Below are 15,572 nucleotides of genomic sequence, written 5' to 3' on the forward strand. Positions count from 1 at the left end.
CCTGGAGCCCTTCATCGTTGTTTCTTTGTCGACAGGGCGTCTGTTCTCAGGAGATCTTGGTCCTTTGGTAGGCAGGCAGTCCTCTGGGGGCTTGGAGAGGTCGCTGGTCCTGCAAGATGCGTCACCTTTTTGTAGCGGGAGTCTTGAAGCTGCAGACAGGCTGGGGCCAACTCAGTTTTCGTCTGGATTCTTCACTGCTGGGGTCGGCTCTTCAGTTCTTCTTGAGGTTGCCAGGAATCTGAAGAGCAATGTTCAGGGGTGCACTTAAATATTAGATTTACGGGTGTTACAGGGGTCAGAGGGCATTAGCCAATGGCTACTGTCCTTGTGGGTGACTACACCCTTCCTGTACCCACTCCTGTTGGGGAGGGGAGCACATTCCTAACCCTACTGGCTATCATCCTCCAAAACAAGATGGAGGATTCTGCCAGGAGGGGTTCACCTCAGCTCTCTGCACTTAAGAGGTGGGCACATCCTGGTGTTTACTAATTTTCCAGCCAGGCCTGCTGCCAAAAGTGGGTCCAGTCCAGGGGACAGGCATCTCCACTAGCTGGAGTGCACTGGGGCAGTGAAACCCGAGACAGAAGCCTTTGTGGCTCGCCACCAAGTGTTGCAGTTCCTGAAGGGGGGGGAGGTGTGAAGCACCTTTCCCCAGAGAAAGCTTTGTTCCTGACCCCAGAGAGCACAAAGTCTCTCACCAATGGGGCCAGAAACTTGTCTGTTAGTGGCAGGCTGGCACAGACTGGTTAGCCCTACACTAGAGGATTGGGTAAAATACAGGGGGCATCTCTAAGATGACCTAAGTGTGCATTTTACAATAAATCCAACACTGGCATCAGTGTGGGTTTATTGTGCTGAAACATTTGATACCAAACTTCCCAACCCTCAGTGAAGCTATCACGGAGCTGTGGAATGCGTAATGACAAACTCCCAACCCATGTACTCAATATGGCCACATTGCACTTACAGTGTCTAAGAATGGACTTAGACACTGTATGGTCATATTGCTCATGCAGCTATGTCTTCCCCTGTGGTATAGTGCACCTTGGCTTAGGGCTGTAAGGCCTGCTAAAAGGGTGACTTACCTATGCCCCAGGAAGTGGTTTGTGGGCATGGCATCCTGAGAGGGATGCCATGTCGACTTTACCTTTTTCTCCCCACCAACACACACAATCTGCAATGGCAATGTGCATGTGTTTGGTGAGGGATCCCCTCGGGTGGAACAATAGACGCTGTAGCCCTTAGGGACCCTCCCTGCCCACCTGGCCATTGGTACCACTAGTAACTTGTAAAAGTGACTTAGCTGTGTGACAGGGGTGTGCCAATTGTGGAAGCAATAGTACAGTTTAAGGAAAGAACTCAAGTGCTGGGGCCTGGTTAACAGGATCCCAGCACACACTCAGTCAAGTTAGCATCAACATCAGGCAAAAAGTGGGGGGAAACCATGCAAAAAAGGGCTCTTTCCTACATCAACTGACTAGTGCTCCCATGTTCAAAAGCCAGTTGATGAGGTAGGAGAAAACTGGAACCCCCAACCTCTTTAGATGTGTGCCAACTACTGTCACATCAGTGGTGAACGCCTCAGGCGAGCATGGCAACTGAAAATGCTCCTGGTCTACCTTGAACCAAAGGTAACGTGTGGGGCTGCAGGACGGGTGCCATGTCCTGCAGAGTGCAGAGCTACCATCCAATCACCCAGATCTAGGGTGGACAGAACCAGGGCAAGTGTGAGCTTCCGGAAATTGTCCTTACACAGGAAGGAATTCAGGGATGAAATGGGACAGAGGTTCCCTTCTTTTTCTGGTATGAGGAAGCAGAGGGAGTAACAATCAATACCGATTTCCACATCCAGTACTCTTTCTATACACCCTTTGGCCAGTAGCTTCTGAAAGTTGCTCACATGTGGGCAGAAGAGGCAGCAGGTTAGAAAAAAGAGAAGGGCATATCCCTGTTCAACAATCTGAAGGCCAATCTGGTGGATGTAATAGCTTACCACAGCTGGAGGAAATATCTGATCCTACTTCCCACAGGGTGGTCAAGTGCCTCTAAGGTATACTAAAGTAACTGAGATGGAAGAGGGGGGGGTGTTTGGCTGGGAACATCTGTGCCCCTGGTGACCTAAACATTGCCTGCCTGATTCCCAATCCCAACCCAGAAAACTCTTAGTTGACTACTGTGGGGGTAGAGGGTCCTAGCATTACCTGTAGGCCAAACCTCACAAGTAGCTTCGAAAGGACTGAAATTGTTGAGGGAAACTGTCCGGCAGGGGTCGAAAGGCCCAAAGAAAGTGCTGTGACCTGGCTCTCCTTGAAGCATTCCAGTGCAAAATCAGCCTTTTCACCAAATATCTGTTGAAAGGCAGAAGGAAAATGATACTTACGCAGTAGACATCTGTTCATGGCATCTAGTGCGGTAGATTCACGTGCTTTGCATAAGTTAGCCATCTAGTCTGGGCTCAAGTTGATTTTGTTTGAAGAATCTTTTAGAGTCACGAGATCGAGTGACTCCTCCTCACAGTGATACTGCGCATAGGCATTGAGTCCTTTGTGAGATTGTTTTCCCACAGGGGAGCGAGGTAAGGAGTATATATAGAAAGTAAAGAAAAGAGATGTCCATGCAGTATATGGAAAATGTCACTTACCCAGTGTACATCTGTTCGTGGCATGAGTCGCTGCAGATTCACATGCTTTGCACATCCCGCCATCTAATGTTGGGCTCTGAGTGTTACAAGTTGTTTTTCTTCGAAGAAGTCTTTTCGAGTCACGAGATCGAGGGACTCCTCCCATTTCGACTCCATCTTAGATTGTTTTCCCTTCAGAGGGTGAGGTAGGAGTTGTGTAGTATAGTAATAGTGCCCATGCAATGGAGTGAATATGTATGTACATAATGTAGTTTAAAGTGATATATTTACAAAGTTACAAATGTTTAAGATCAACTTCGAAACGGCTACAGGCTTCCGGGGAGGCGGGTGGGCGCATGTGAATCTGCAGCGACTCATGCCACGAACAGATGTACACTGGGTAAGTGACATTTTCCGTTCGATGGCATGTGTAGCTGTAGATACACATGCTTTGCATAGACTAGTAAGCAGTTATCTACCCAAAGCGGTGGTTCAGCCTGTAGGAGTTGAAGTTGTTTGAAACAATGTCCGTAGTACTGCTTGGCCTACTGTGGCTTGTTGTGCCGTTAACACATCCACACAGTAGTGTTTGGTAAATGTATGAGGCGTAGACCATGTGGCTGCCTTACATATTTCAGTCATTGGAATATTTCCTAGAAAGGCCATGGTAGCACCTTTCTTTCTAGTCGAGTGTGCCTTTGGTGTAATAGGCAGTTCTCTTTTTGCTTTGAGATAACAAGTTTGAATGCATTTAACTATCCATCTAGCAATGCCTTGTTGTGAAATTGGATTTCCTGTATGAGGTTTTTGGAAAGCAATAAATAATTGTTTTGTTTTCCGAATTTGTTTTGTTCTGTCAATGTAGTACATTAACGCTCTTTTGAAGTCTAATGTATGTAGTGCTCTTTCAGCTACAGAATCTGGCTCTGGGAAGAACACTGGTAGTTCTACTGTTTGATTCAAGTGGAACGGTGATATGACTTTTGGTAAGAATTTTGGATTTGTTCATAAGACTACTTTATGCTTGTGTATCTGAATAAATGGTTCTTGTATGGTAAATGCCTGTATCTCACTTACTCTTCTTAGCGATGTGATAGCAATTAGAAATGCAACTTTCCATGTTAAGTATTGCATTTCACATGATTACATAGGTTCGAAAGGTGGACCCATGAGTCGTGTTAAGACAATGTTGAGGTTCCACAAAGGAACTGGTGGTGTTCTTGGTGGTATAATTCTCTTTATGCCTTCCATAAACGCTTTTATGACTGGTATCCTAAATAATGAAGTTGAGTGCGTAATTTGCAGGTAAGCTGAAATTGCGGTAAGATGTATTTTAATGGATGAAAAAGCCAGCTTTGACTTTTGCAAATGTAGTAAGTAGCTTACAATGTCTTTAGCAGATGACAATAATAAACAAATCTTTTCCACTTATTTGTATAGCAATGTCTAGTGGTTGGTTTCCTAGCTTGTTTTATGACCTCCATACAATCCTGTGTAAGGTCTAAATGTTCGAATTCTAAGACTTCAGGAGCCAAATTGTTAGATTCAGCGATGCTGGATTTGGGTGTCTGATCTGTTGTTTGTGTTGAGTTAACAGATCTGGTCTGTTTGGTAGTTTGACATGAGGCACTACTGATAGGTCTAGTAGTGTTGTGTACCAAGGTTGTCTTGCCCAAGTTGGTGCTATTAGTATGAGTTTGAGTTTGTTTTGACTCAATTTGTTTACCAGATATGGAAGGAGTGGGAGAGGGGGAAAAGCGTATGCAAATATCCCTGACCAACTCATCCATAACGCATTGCCCTGAGACTGATCCTGTGGGTATCTGGATGCGAAGTTTTGGCATTTTGCGTTTTCTTTTGTTGCAAATAGGTCTATTTGTGGTGTTCCCCATCTTTGGAAGTAAGTGTTTAGTATTGGGGGGTGAATCTCCCATTCATGGATCTGTTGGTGGTCCCGAGAGAGATTGTCTGCTAACTGATTCTGAATCCCTGGAATAAACTGTGCTATTAGGCGAATGTGGTTGTGAATCGCCCAATGCCATATTCTCTGTGTCAGGAGACACAATTGTGTCGAGTGTGTTCCTCCTTGTTTGTTCAGATAATACATTGTTGTCATGTTGTCTGTTTTGACAAGAATGTGCTTGTGGCTTATTATGGGTTGAAATGCTTTCAACGCTAGAAATACTGCCAGTAGTTCTAAGTGATTTATGTGAAACTGTCTTTGGTGAGTGTTCCATTGTCCATGGATGCTGTGTTGATTGAGGTGTGCTCCCCACCCTATCATGGAGGCATCTGTAGTTATTACGTATTGAGGCACTGGGTCTTGGAAAGGCCACTCTTGGTTTAAATTTATATTGTTCCACCATAGAAGCGAGGTGTATGTTTGGCGGTCTATCAACACTAGATCTAGAAGTTGACCCTGTGCCTGTGACCATTGTGATGCTAGGCACTGTTGTAAGGGCCGCATGTTTAATCTGGCGTTTGGGACAATGGCTATGCATGAGGACATCATGCCTAGTAGTTTCATCACCATCTTGACCTGTATCCTTTGTTTTGGATACATGGCTTGTATTACATTGTGAAATGCTTGTATCCTTTGTGGACTTGGAGTGGCAATCCCTTTTGTTGTGTTGATTGTCGCCCCTAAGTATTGCTGTGTCTGACACGGCTGAAGGTGTGACTTTGTGTAGTTGATTGAGAAACATATTTTGTGGAGGGTTTCTATGACTTACTTTGTGTGTTGTGAACATCGTTCTAGCGTGTTGGTTTTGATTAACCAATCGTCTAGGTACGTGAACACATGTATTTGCTGCCTTCTGATATGTGCAGTTACCACTGCTAGGCATTTTGTGAAAACCCTTGGCGCAGTTGTTATTCCGAATGGCAACACCTTGAATTGGTAATGTACCCCTTGGAATACAAACCTCAAGTATTTTCTGTGTGAAGGATGTATCGGTATATGGAAATATGCATCCTTTAGGTCTAGAGTTGCCATGTAGTCTTGTTGTTTGAGCAGTGGGATTACGTCCTGTAATGTCACCATGTGAAAGTGATCTGATTTGATGTAGGTATTTAATGTTCTGAGATCTAATATAGGTCTTAGAGTCTTGTCTTTTTTGGGTATGAGAAAGTACAGAGAGTAAACTCCTGTTCCTTTCTGTTGAATTGGTACTAATTCTATTGCTCCCTTTTGTAGCAGCGCTTGGACCTCTAGTCCTAGAAGGTCCATGTGTTGTTTTGAAATATTGTGTGTTTTCGGTGGGACGTTTGGAGGGAATTTGAGAAATTCTATGCAATAACCATGCTAGATAATTGCTAGGACCCAAGTGTCTGTTGTTATTTCTTCCCAATGTTTGTAAAATTCGGTTAGTCTCCCCCCCCACAGGTGTTATGTGTTGGGGATTTGTGACGTGGAAGTCACTGCTTGTTTTGAGGAGTTTTGGGACTTTGGTACTTCCCTCTACTCTTTTGGAATTGTCCCCCTCTATATTGTCCCCGAAAACTTCCCCGCTGATACTGGCTCTGATAAGTGGGCCTTGTTTGTGAGGTTGTGGGTTCTGTAGTTTGTCCTCGAAACCCCCCTCTAAACTGTGTTTTGCGAAATGTGCCTCTGCTCTGTGGGGAGTAGAGTGCGCCCATGGCTTTGGCCGTATCAGTGTCTTTTTTAAGTTTTTCGATAGCAGTGTCCACCTCCGGCCCAAACATCTGCTGTCCATTAAAAGGCATATTCAGCACGGCTTGTTGTATTTCCGGCTTGAATCCTGACGTCCGCAACCATGCGTGTCTCCTTATGGTTACTGCTGTATTAATTGTCCTAGCAGCTGTATCTGCTGCATCCATTGCTGACTGTATCTGATTATTTGAGATACTTTGTCCTTCCTCCACCACTTGTTGTGCCCTTTTTTTGAAACTCTTTGGGTAAGTGTTCAATGAAATGCTGCATTTAGTCCCAATGAGCCCTGTCATATCTTGCCAGCAGTGCTTGCGAATTGGCAATGCGCCATTGGTTGGCCGCTTGTGCTGCAACCCTTTTCCCTGCAGCGTCGAATTTGCGACTCTCCTTGTCTGGAGGTGGTGCATCTCCTGAGGTGTGAGAGTTTGCTCTCTTGCGAGCTGCCCCTACTACCACAGAGTCTGGTGTTAATTGCTGCGTAATATATACAGGGTCTGTTGGCGGTGGCTTGTACTTTTTCTCCACCCTTGGAGTAATGGCCCTGCCCTTCACGGGCTCCTGAAACACTTGTTTTAGCATTCCAGGTAGCATAGGTAAGCTTTGGTATTGGCTATGATTGGAGGACAGTGTGTTAAACAAAAAGTCATCCTCAATAGGTTCGGCGTGCAAGGTGACATTATGAAATGCTGCTCCTCTTGACACCACCTGTGTGTAGGCTGTACTGTCCTCAGGTGGCGACGGCCTCGCTGGGTAACAGTCTGGGCTGTTATCTGACACCGGCACATCATAAAGATCCCATGCGTCGGGATCATCCTGGCTCATTCCAGTATGAGTTGGGGATTGCATTAGTGGTGGAGTGGCTACAGGTGATGTGTGTGTTGATGGTGGTGGAGACGGTGGCGGAGTTGTTTGTCTTGCCACCTTTGCCTGTGGCTGCTTGTCCTTTTCTTGAAAGGCAAGTCTTCTTTTCATCCTAATTGGTGGAAGAGTACTTATCTTCCCTGTGTCCTTTTGGATGTGGAGCCTTCTCTGAGTGTAGTCTGGCTCCATTGACTCTAGTTCTTGTCCGAACTTATGTCCTTGCATTTGTGAGGACAGTCCCTGTTCCTCTGTGTAGGAACCTAATTTCAGTTCCGAGGCTGGATGTTTCGGAATGGAAACCTTTTCAGTAGCCTTTTTCGGCTCCGACGACACTTTCTTTACTTTCGGCGTCCCGGTCTCTCTGTGCCGACTTGATTCGGTGCCGACCTCTCGGTGCCGAACTTGCTCAGACCCGCTGTCTCGGGGTCGAGGTTGCTGTGTGCCGGTATCTCGACCGGAGTCAGATGACTTCGACACATGCGTGCCCTTTTTCGGTGCCGATGATCGGTCACCTATTTTTCGGGTTAAGCCATGGCCTGTTGGCGGTGGCGTCCCCTGGGCTTTTGTGGTCTTCTCGTGAGCTTTGTGTGTCGACATCTTACTCACGGTTTTAGGCGTCTCTTCGGGATCGAGCTCTTCCGAGTCCGAGTCCTGGATGGAGAAGGTTTCTTCTTCCTCCTCCAAGTGTCTTTGTGCTGTCGGCGCCGACGCCATTTGCAGTCTTCTTGCTCTTCGGTCTCTTAGTGTCTTCCTCGACTGAAACGCTCGACAGCCTTCACAAGTATCTTCTCTGTGTTCTGGAGACAAACACAAGTTACAGACCAGGTGCTGATCTGTATACGGATACTTGTTGTGGCATTTAGGGCAGAAGCGGAATGGGGTCCGTTCCATCAGCCTTGAATCGACACGTGGTCGGGCCGACCAGGCCCCGATGGGGGAATCGAAAAAACCCCGAAGGGCCACCGGAGCTCTTCAAAAGTCGGTGTCGATCTGTTGTAACTAACCCGATACCGAACGCAAACAATACCGTCGAATTTTCTGAGATTCTAACTATCTTTCCGAACCGAAACACGGAGCGAAAAGGAACACATCCGAACCCGATGGCGGAAAAAAAACAATCTAAGATGGAGTCGACGCCCATGCGCAATGGAGCCGAAATGGGAGGAGTCCCTCGATCTCGTAACTCGAAAAGACATCTTCGAAGAAAAACAACTTGTAACACTCCGAGCCCAACACTAGATGGCGGGATGTGCAAAGCATGTGTATCTGCAGCTACACATGCCATTGAACACACATATATACAATATTTACAAAAGATTCATACTACAACAACCATAGGCTTCCAGGGAGGAAGGAGGGCACATGTGAATCTACAGCACTGCATGCCACGAACAGATGTCTACTGGGTAAATAACCTTTTCTGTTCGTTGGCATGTGTATCTGTAGATACACATGCTTTGCATAGACTGTAAAGCAGTCCCTTCCAAAATAAGCAGTGGCTAGCCTGTAGGAGATGGGGTAGTTTGAAAATTGGCCAACATTATCCTGATGTCGTGCTAAAACATCTACACAATAGTGTTTAGTAAATGTGTGTGGTGTAGACCAAGTAGCAGCCTACAAACGTCTGCTATTGGAATGTTAGTTTTTTTCTGGTAGAATGTGCTCTGGGAGTACTAGGTACTTTGGCGTTAACATAGCAAGTTTGAATACATTTGACTATCCATCTGGCTATGCCAGTTTTGGAAATTGGGTTGCCTTTATGAACATACAAAGTGCTACAAACAGCTGTTTAGATTTCCTAAAATTTCTAGTCCTATTAATGTAATACATAAGAGCACTTTTACCATCTAGTGTGTGAAGTGCTTTCTCTGCAACTGAGTCTGGCTGTGGGAAAAAGACTGGTAACTCGATTGATAAATGTGAAATGGTGAAACTACTTTTGGAAGGAACTTAGAATTTGTCCTAACAACTACCCTATCTTTCTATAACTGGAAGAAAGGTTCTTCTAAAGTTAGAGCCTATATTTCACTTACAAATCTTGGAGAAGTGATAGCTACTAAAAAGGGTACCTTCCCTGAAAGAAATTGCAAATAATAGGAATGCATAGGCTCAAAGGATGGACCCTTGAGTCTAAAAAGTACAACACTAAGGTTCCATGACAAGGCTGGAGGAACCCTGGATGGAATGACTCTTCTGAGGCCTTCCATGAAAGCTTTGATAACTGGAAATCTGAATAAAGAGATATGTTGTCTATTCTGGAGGTAAGCAGCTATATCCGCCAAATGAAGTCTAATGGATGAATATGCGAAATTTGCCTTTTATAAATGTAGCAGATAACAAATAATGTCTTGAATTGAGGCTTTGAGTAGATCAATGTGTTTATGTTGACAGTAGCAGACAAAACATTTCCATTTTGCAGCATAACACCGTCTAATTGTAGGTTTGCGTGCCTCTTTAAGAATTTCCATACATTCTGAGGGGAGATTCAAATAACCAAGTTCTAAGACTTCAGGAGCCATATCGCAAGGTTCAGTGTTTTGGGGTCTGGGTGTCAGATTTGACCTCGCCTTTGAGTCAGAGGGTCTGGCCTGCTGGGGAGTTTCTCGTGAGGAACTACAGACAGATCCAATAGTGTTGTGAACCAAGGTTGACATGCCCATTTGGGCGCTACAAGGATCATGGTGAGTGATGTTTGTCTCATTTTGAAAACTAGAGATGGAATGAATGGGAGAGGTGGAAAAGTGTAAGCAAATATCCCTGACCAATTCATCCACAGAGCATTGCCCTTTCACTGAGGGTGTGGATCTGGATGCAAAGTTTTGGCGCTTTGGCGTTTTGAATTTTCTGTGGTGGCGAATAGGTCTATTTATGGTGTTCCCCCCCATTGAAAGTATTGGTGAAGTACTTGTGGGTGGAGTTCTGATTAATAGACTTGTTGCCCCATTATGCTGAGGTGGTCTGCAAACTGCTTTGCCACTCCTGGGAGATATTCTGCCAGTAAGTGACTGTGGTGGTGAATTACACATTTTTAAAATGGTCTGAGCAGGAAGGGACAACTGAGACGAATGCGTCCCCCACCGTTCCTGTAGATAATGCTTTCATGTTGTCTGTATGAACTAGAAACACTTTGTGGGAGAGTAGTGGCAGAAAGGCGTTGAGTGTTAGAAAGACTTCATATAACTCCAAGTAGTTGATGCAAGAAGTTTGTTGAATGGGATCCCATATGTCTTGTATTGTGAGGTTGTTGAAATGAGCTCCCCAACCTGTCTGTGATGCATTGGTATTCAGAGTGACTTGAGGCACAAGGTCTTGAAAGGGCCGCCCTGAGGAAACGTTGGTGGGATTCCACCACTGCAGAGAGCGGCGAGTCTGGTGGTCCAACAACACTAGATCCTGGAAATGACCCTGAGACAGAGTCCACTGACTAGATCGACACTGCTGTAAGGGAATCATGTGTAGTCTGGCAGGAGCAACGATGGCAATGCAGGAAGCTATCATCCCTTGTAGCTGCATCACTGTTCTCACTATGTAAGTGTGGTTTTCCTGTTATTGAGAAAGAAGAGTTTTGAAAGCTTGAATTCGAACTGGTCTTGGATATGCCAACTCTAATTGAGCACTGAGGACTACTCCCAGATGCGGCTGTATCTGTGAAGGCTGCAGGTTTGATTTGAGAAAGTGGATTGTGAATCCCAAAGTGTGGAGAAGGTCTACTGTGTACTGAGTATGACACAACATTGCTGGATAGTACTGGCTTTGATGGGCGAGTCCTCCAGGTAAGAAAAGACATGGATGTGTTGTCTTCTGAGGAATGCAGCAACTACTGCTAGACATTTTGTGAATAACCTAGCAGTGGTTGTTGCTCTGAATGGTAAAACTTTAAATTTATAGCGTTTTCCCACAAAGACAAATCAGAGGTATTTGCAATGTGTTGGATGAATGCGAAAGTATGTGTCTTTCAGATGTAAAGCTGTCATGAAGTCGCTTTGCTGTAATAGGGGAATGACATCTTGGAGAGTGACCATATGGAAATGCTCTGAGAGAATGTATAGATTGAGAGTTCTGAGATCTAGAACTGGTCTTAGTAACCCATCTTTCTTTGGTATAAGAAAGTATAGGGAATATACCCCTAACCCTTGCTGTGACGGGGGAAACCAGCTCTATAGCCCCTTTGAGAAGAAGGTATTGTACTCCTTCTTTTAAAAGTGCAAGATGGCGTGTGCAAGTTTGTGGGTGCTGGGGGGAATATTTGGTGGAGTGGAGATGAGTTCTAGACAGTTACCATGTTGGATAATTGATAGAACCTATTGATCTGTGGTGATATTGAACCACTGGGGATAGAAACTGAGTAGTTTTTCCCCTACAAAAGAGGTGAGAGCTGATGGAAGGTGTAAGTACACGCTGGCGTGTATTTGAGGCAGAACCTGTAGTGGTGTATGCCTTACCTCTACCTCTAATGTTTGCAAAACTGTAGGAATCTCTAAAAGATCCTCTATTATGGAAGTGTGCGCTTTGTTTGGTTTGGGTGTTGGTAGGCTCAGTAGATAATATTTTGAAGCCTTCCCTAAATTGTGGCAAGCAAAAATTACCCCTATATGGGATGGTAAGTAGGGCCCCATAGATTTTGCTCTATCAGGATCCTTTTTGAGCTTTTCTATGGTGGGGGTCAACCTCTGGGCCAAACAAGTGTTCTCTGTCAAAAGGCATGTTGAGAGCTGCCTGCTGTATTTCTGGCTTGAAGCCTGAGTATCTGAGCCAAGCATGCCTCCTTATAATTACACTGGTATTAATACCAGGTGCTGCAGTATCAGCTGCATCAGTGCCACACCTAATGGAGTTATTTGAAATACATTGGCCTTCTGAAACTATTTCCTGTCCCTTTTTCCGATGTTCCGCTGGGAGATCCTCCATCTCATCCCAGTAGGCCCTGTCATATCTTGCCAAAAGTGCCTGTGAATTGGCAATACGCCAATGATTGCCAGCTTGTGCAGCCACTCTTTTTCCAGCTCCATCAAGTTTTTTGCTCTCCTTATAGGGGGGAACATCTCCTGTTGACTGGCTATTAACCCTTTTCCGTGCTGTGCTGACAACTATAGAGTGAGGAGGTATTTGCGATTTAATAAATATAGGGTCTGAGGGTGCTGCTTGTATTTTTTGTCAACCCATGGGGTAATAACTCTGGACCTAACAGGTTCTTTAAAAATATCTGTGGCATTTCTAAGCATACCTGGCAACATGGGCAAGAACTGACTTTCTTTGTGTGTGGTGGTGAGTGTATCAAAGAGGAAATCCTACTCAATAGGGTCAGTATCCATTTGCATGTTATGGTATGCAGCTGCTCGTGCAGTGACCTGTTGGTACGAAGCTGCATCTTCAGGAGGTGAAGGGCATGGCAGGTACAAGTCAGGGTCATTGGGTAGTATAGGATCTGGATCATATGGAGCCCATGGGTTAAAATAATGTGGAATTTCACCTAAATCATCTCCCGGAGGTTGTGTTGAGCCCTGTGGAGAAAACTGTGACTCAACAATAGGTGGAGGAGATTGTGGAGGTGGTGAGGGTGCAGGCTGAGGTTGCACTTGGGCCTTGTCCTTGTAGACCTTTTTAGGAGGAGGAGCAGTGTCCAATGTCTCTTGAAAAGTAAGTCTCCTATTGATTGGGACAGGGGGAGAAGCAATTATTTTCCCTGTTCCCTTTTGTATGTGGAGCTGGAGCTGGCGCTGACGAGCGTCCATAATTTCAATATTTGCTCCACCGGTAAAGCTGTCTCTGAGGAATGAGTGGAGTCTTTGGAAGGCAGCATTGGTTCCAAAGTTTTCAGAGTTGAAGCCTTTTGTCAAGTGGAAGATGTCGGCTCTGAAGCAGATGTGGAAGATTTATTTTTCAGAGCCGAAACACTTGGTTCGAAGGGTTGACTCAATCCTGAGCCTGTGTGGGATGCTGTTGAACGAAGGTTGATGCCGAAGACTTCTTAGTCTTGCTACTTTTCGGTGTAGAGTCGAAAGGTGGGTCATCCGAATGTAACTTTCAGAACTAACCAAGGCCGCAAGGCAGCGGCGGACCGATGACCTGTTTGTATGTTTTTTTTCAGTCTTTGTATGGGAGGTCAGGGCTCATGTACTCATGGCTTGTGCTGATGTGAGTGCTGACTTTCAATGTCAGATTCAACGTCGGACTCCAAATCCTCGATGGAAAGGGCCACCTCATGTTCGACCCCCCCGTGCTTCTTCTCCAAAAATATCTGGAGTGTCGTCCAGTGTCTTCGACTCCAACCGACGCACACTTCGGTCCCGGATGGTCTTTTTGGAATGAAAAGATCGATAGGCGTCACAGTTCTCCTCTTTATGTTCCGGGCATAAGTTATACATCGGGTGTTGGTCGGTGTGTTGGAATGGCATCAAGGGCAAAACCAAAACGAAGTCCGTTCCATCAGCCCTGAATGTCCTGACACCACATGCAGGAGTAGGCCAGAGAAGGGCTTTGGCAGCCCGAAGGATGGGGAAACCGACCCCGACGCAGAAATTCGGATCGAGTGTGTTAGATTGTGAAAACGCGATCTAAATACAATACCGTCGTTGAAAGAAAGACGGAAGAGTGCGGAATGGACTGAGCCGAGGAATACCGGAGCAAGAGGAAAACACGTCCGAGTCAGACGGTGGAGAGAAACCAATCTAACTAAGGACTTGCGCAGTCCAGAGGAGGAGCCGCTCGATCTTGTGACTCGAAAAGATTCTTTGAACAAAAACAACTTGCAACACTCTGAGTCGAACAGTAGATGGCAGACTTATGCAAAGCATGTGTATCTACAGCCACACATGCCATCAAACTTAGTGTTTACCTTGCTGGTGGGAGCGTATAACACTAGACCCTGTAGAGTGTTGAGTCAAAATGTCAGAGTCACTTGGCACCGGTCTGTGGCGTTGGCTACTTGTCTGTTCACCGGTAGTCAAGAACCAGGCTTAGATCAGGAGCCCGTTAATGTTTCAGTTAGGACTTCATTAAACAATAGTAATGGCTCAGATGTGGTCTACCCAGGCTGCAAAACGTCTGTAAGTACATTAGCTTTAACATCTATAGTGGAGTTGTATGTTCAAGACCTTAGCTGCATGTCTGATCACCATAGCAAAGGAAGCACTTCCTTCTATCTGTGGCCCAGGGTGGAAATCAACCCAGTATCAGTTAAAGTACTGAGCTCACTGGCCTCTTATAATTAATGTGTAGGTTGTCAACATTGTAATGTGGGGCAAAATCCTTCCCATCACTCCCCTTGTCATCCCCAAGTGGTGGCTGGCTTTGATCTGAGTATGTGTGAATATGCTCATATGGGGACCGGGTGCATTGGCAGGAGATCGAGATACAACCTCGGTTGTGGACAGGATGAGTTTTGCTTGGAGTCAGACAACGGTATCGGTAAAGGGTCCTCTTGGCCCGGAGGCATCAGGGCCAGAATCAAAGTTTATAGGACTGGTGCATATTTTGGCGCTAGAGTGGATGTCAGCATCAGAGTCTGTGCAAAACCCGGTGCAAAACCCAGTGCGGGTTCATGAGGCACAGATGGCGCTGATGACAGATTTATGGACAGTAATCTAACTAGAGGACCCTGCAGATCGTTGTGGTTTGAAAGGAAGTCTGAGGGAACCAGTTTCCCCTAAAGGCCTCTATCTGTTGCAGCACGGTTGATGACCCAGGGCACTCTGGTTCTTCGGGACCAAATGTGGAATTGGTTCTTCAATAGGATATGAGGCGTGAGACTCTGTGGAACATTGATGCCCTCACAACTTCTATGAAGACAGTAGTGGGGTGGGAATGAGTCCTGCTTGACCTTCCTGTGTTTCTGTTTTGATTTTGACTTACCAAAGGGCTTTGACCCAGAAGAGGATATGTCATGTGAGCAGCCTCGAGAGAGAGAGAGAGGGAACGAGTCATTGCTCCTGACTTCGAGCAGGACTTACATGGTTTCACCTGATGTTCAGCAATATATAGCTTCACGTCCCAGATTGGCTTCCTGTTCACAAGGGCGCATTCCTCACATAACTTGGTGTAGTGTCTTGAGCCCAAACACCAAAGGCATACTTGGTGCCGGTCTGTCATCAACATTTATTTTCAGCAGTCGCAACAAGGTTTAAATCCTGTAGTTTTGAAAGGGGGCATTGTTCCCTTGCATTCTGGTTAAATATTTTGAGAAAAAAACTCATCAATCCAACAAGAAAAAGAATGCCGCTTCGGATCTGCATTTGAAGGCAGGGAAAGCAGGGCACTACTGTCGGAGCGCAGAAGTGGCATTATGTATGCAGCTTTGCTCTGTCACTTCTGGGGCAGAATGGAGTCACAGCAAAGCTGTGGACAGTGCCACCGACCAGTATGTGGAAGCACTGCTGTGAAAGCTTTCTGGATCCAGTTAACCTGGGGATAGTCTTGAAG

The 15,572-nt window shown here is 45.6% G+C and overlaps 1 protein-coding gene across 1 annotated transcript in view; it reads right to left on the minus strand.

Moving 5' to 3' along the window:
• Positions 1-15,572, minus strand: part of LOC138301236 (ER degradation-enhancing alpha-mannosidase-like protein 3) — a 252,313-nt gene that overhangs the window by 102,178 nt on the left and 134,563 nt on the right. The gene's annotated exons all lie outside the window — the stretch shown is intronic.

This window comes from Pleurodeles waltl, chromosome 6 (genome assembly GCF_031143425.1).
Source record: "Pleurodeles waltl isolate 20211129_DDA chromosome 6, aPleWal1.hap1.20221129, whole genome shotgun sequence".
NCBI classification, from domain to species: Eukaryota; Metazoa; Chordata; class Amphibia; order Caudata; family Salamandridae; genus Pleurodeles; species Pleurodeles waltl.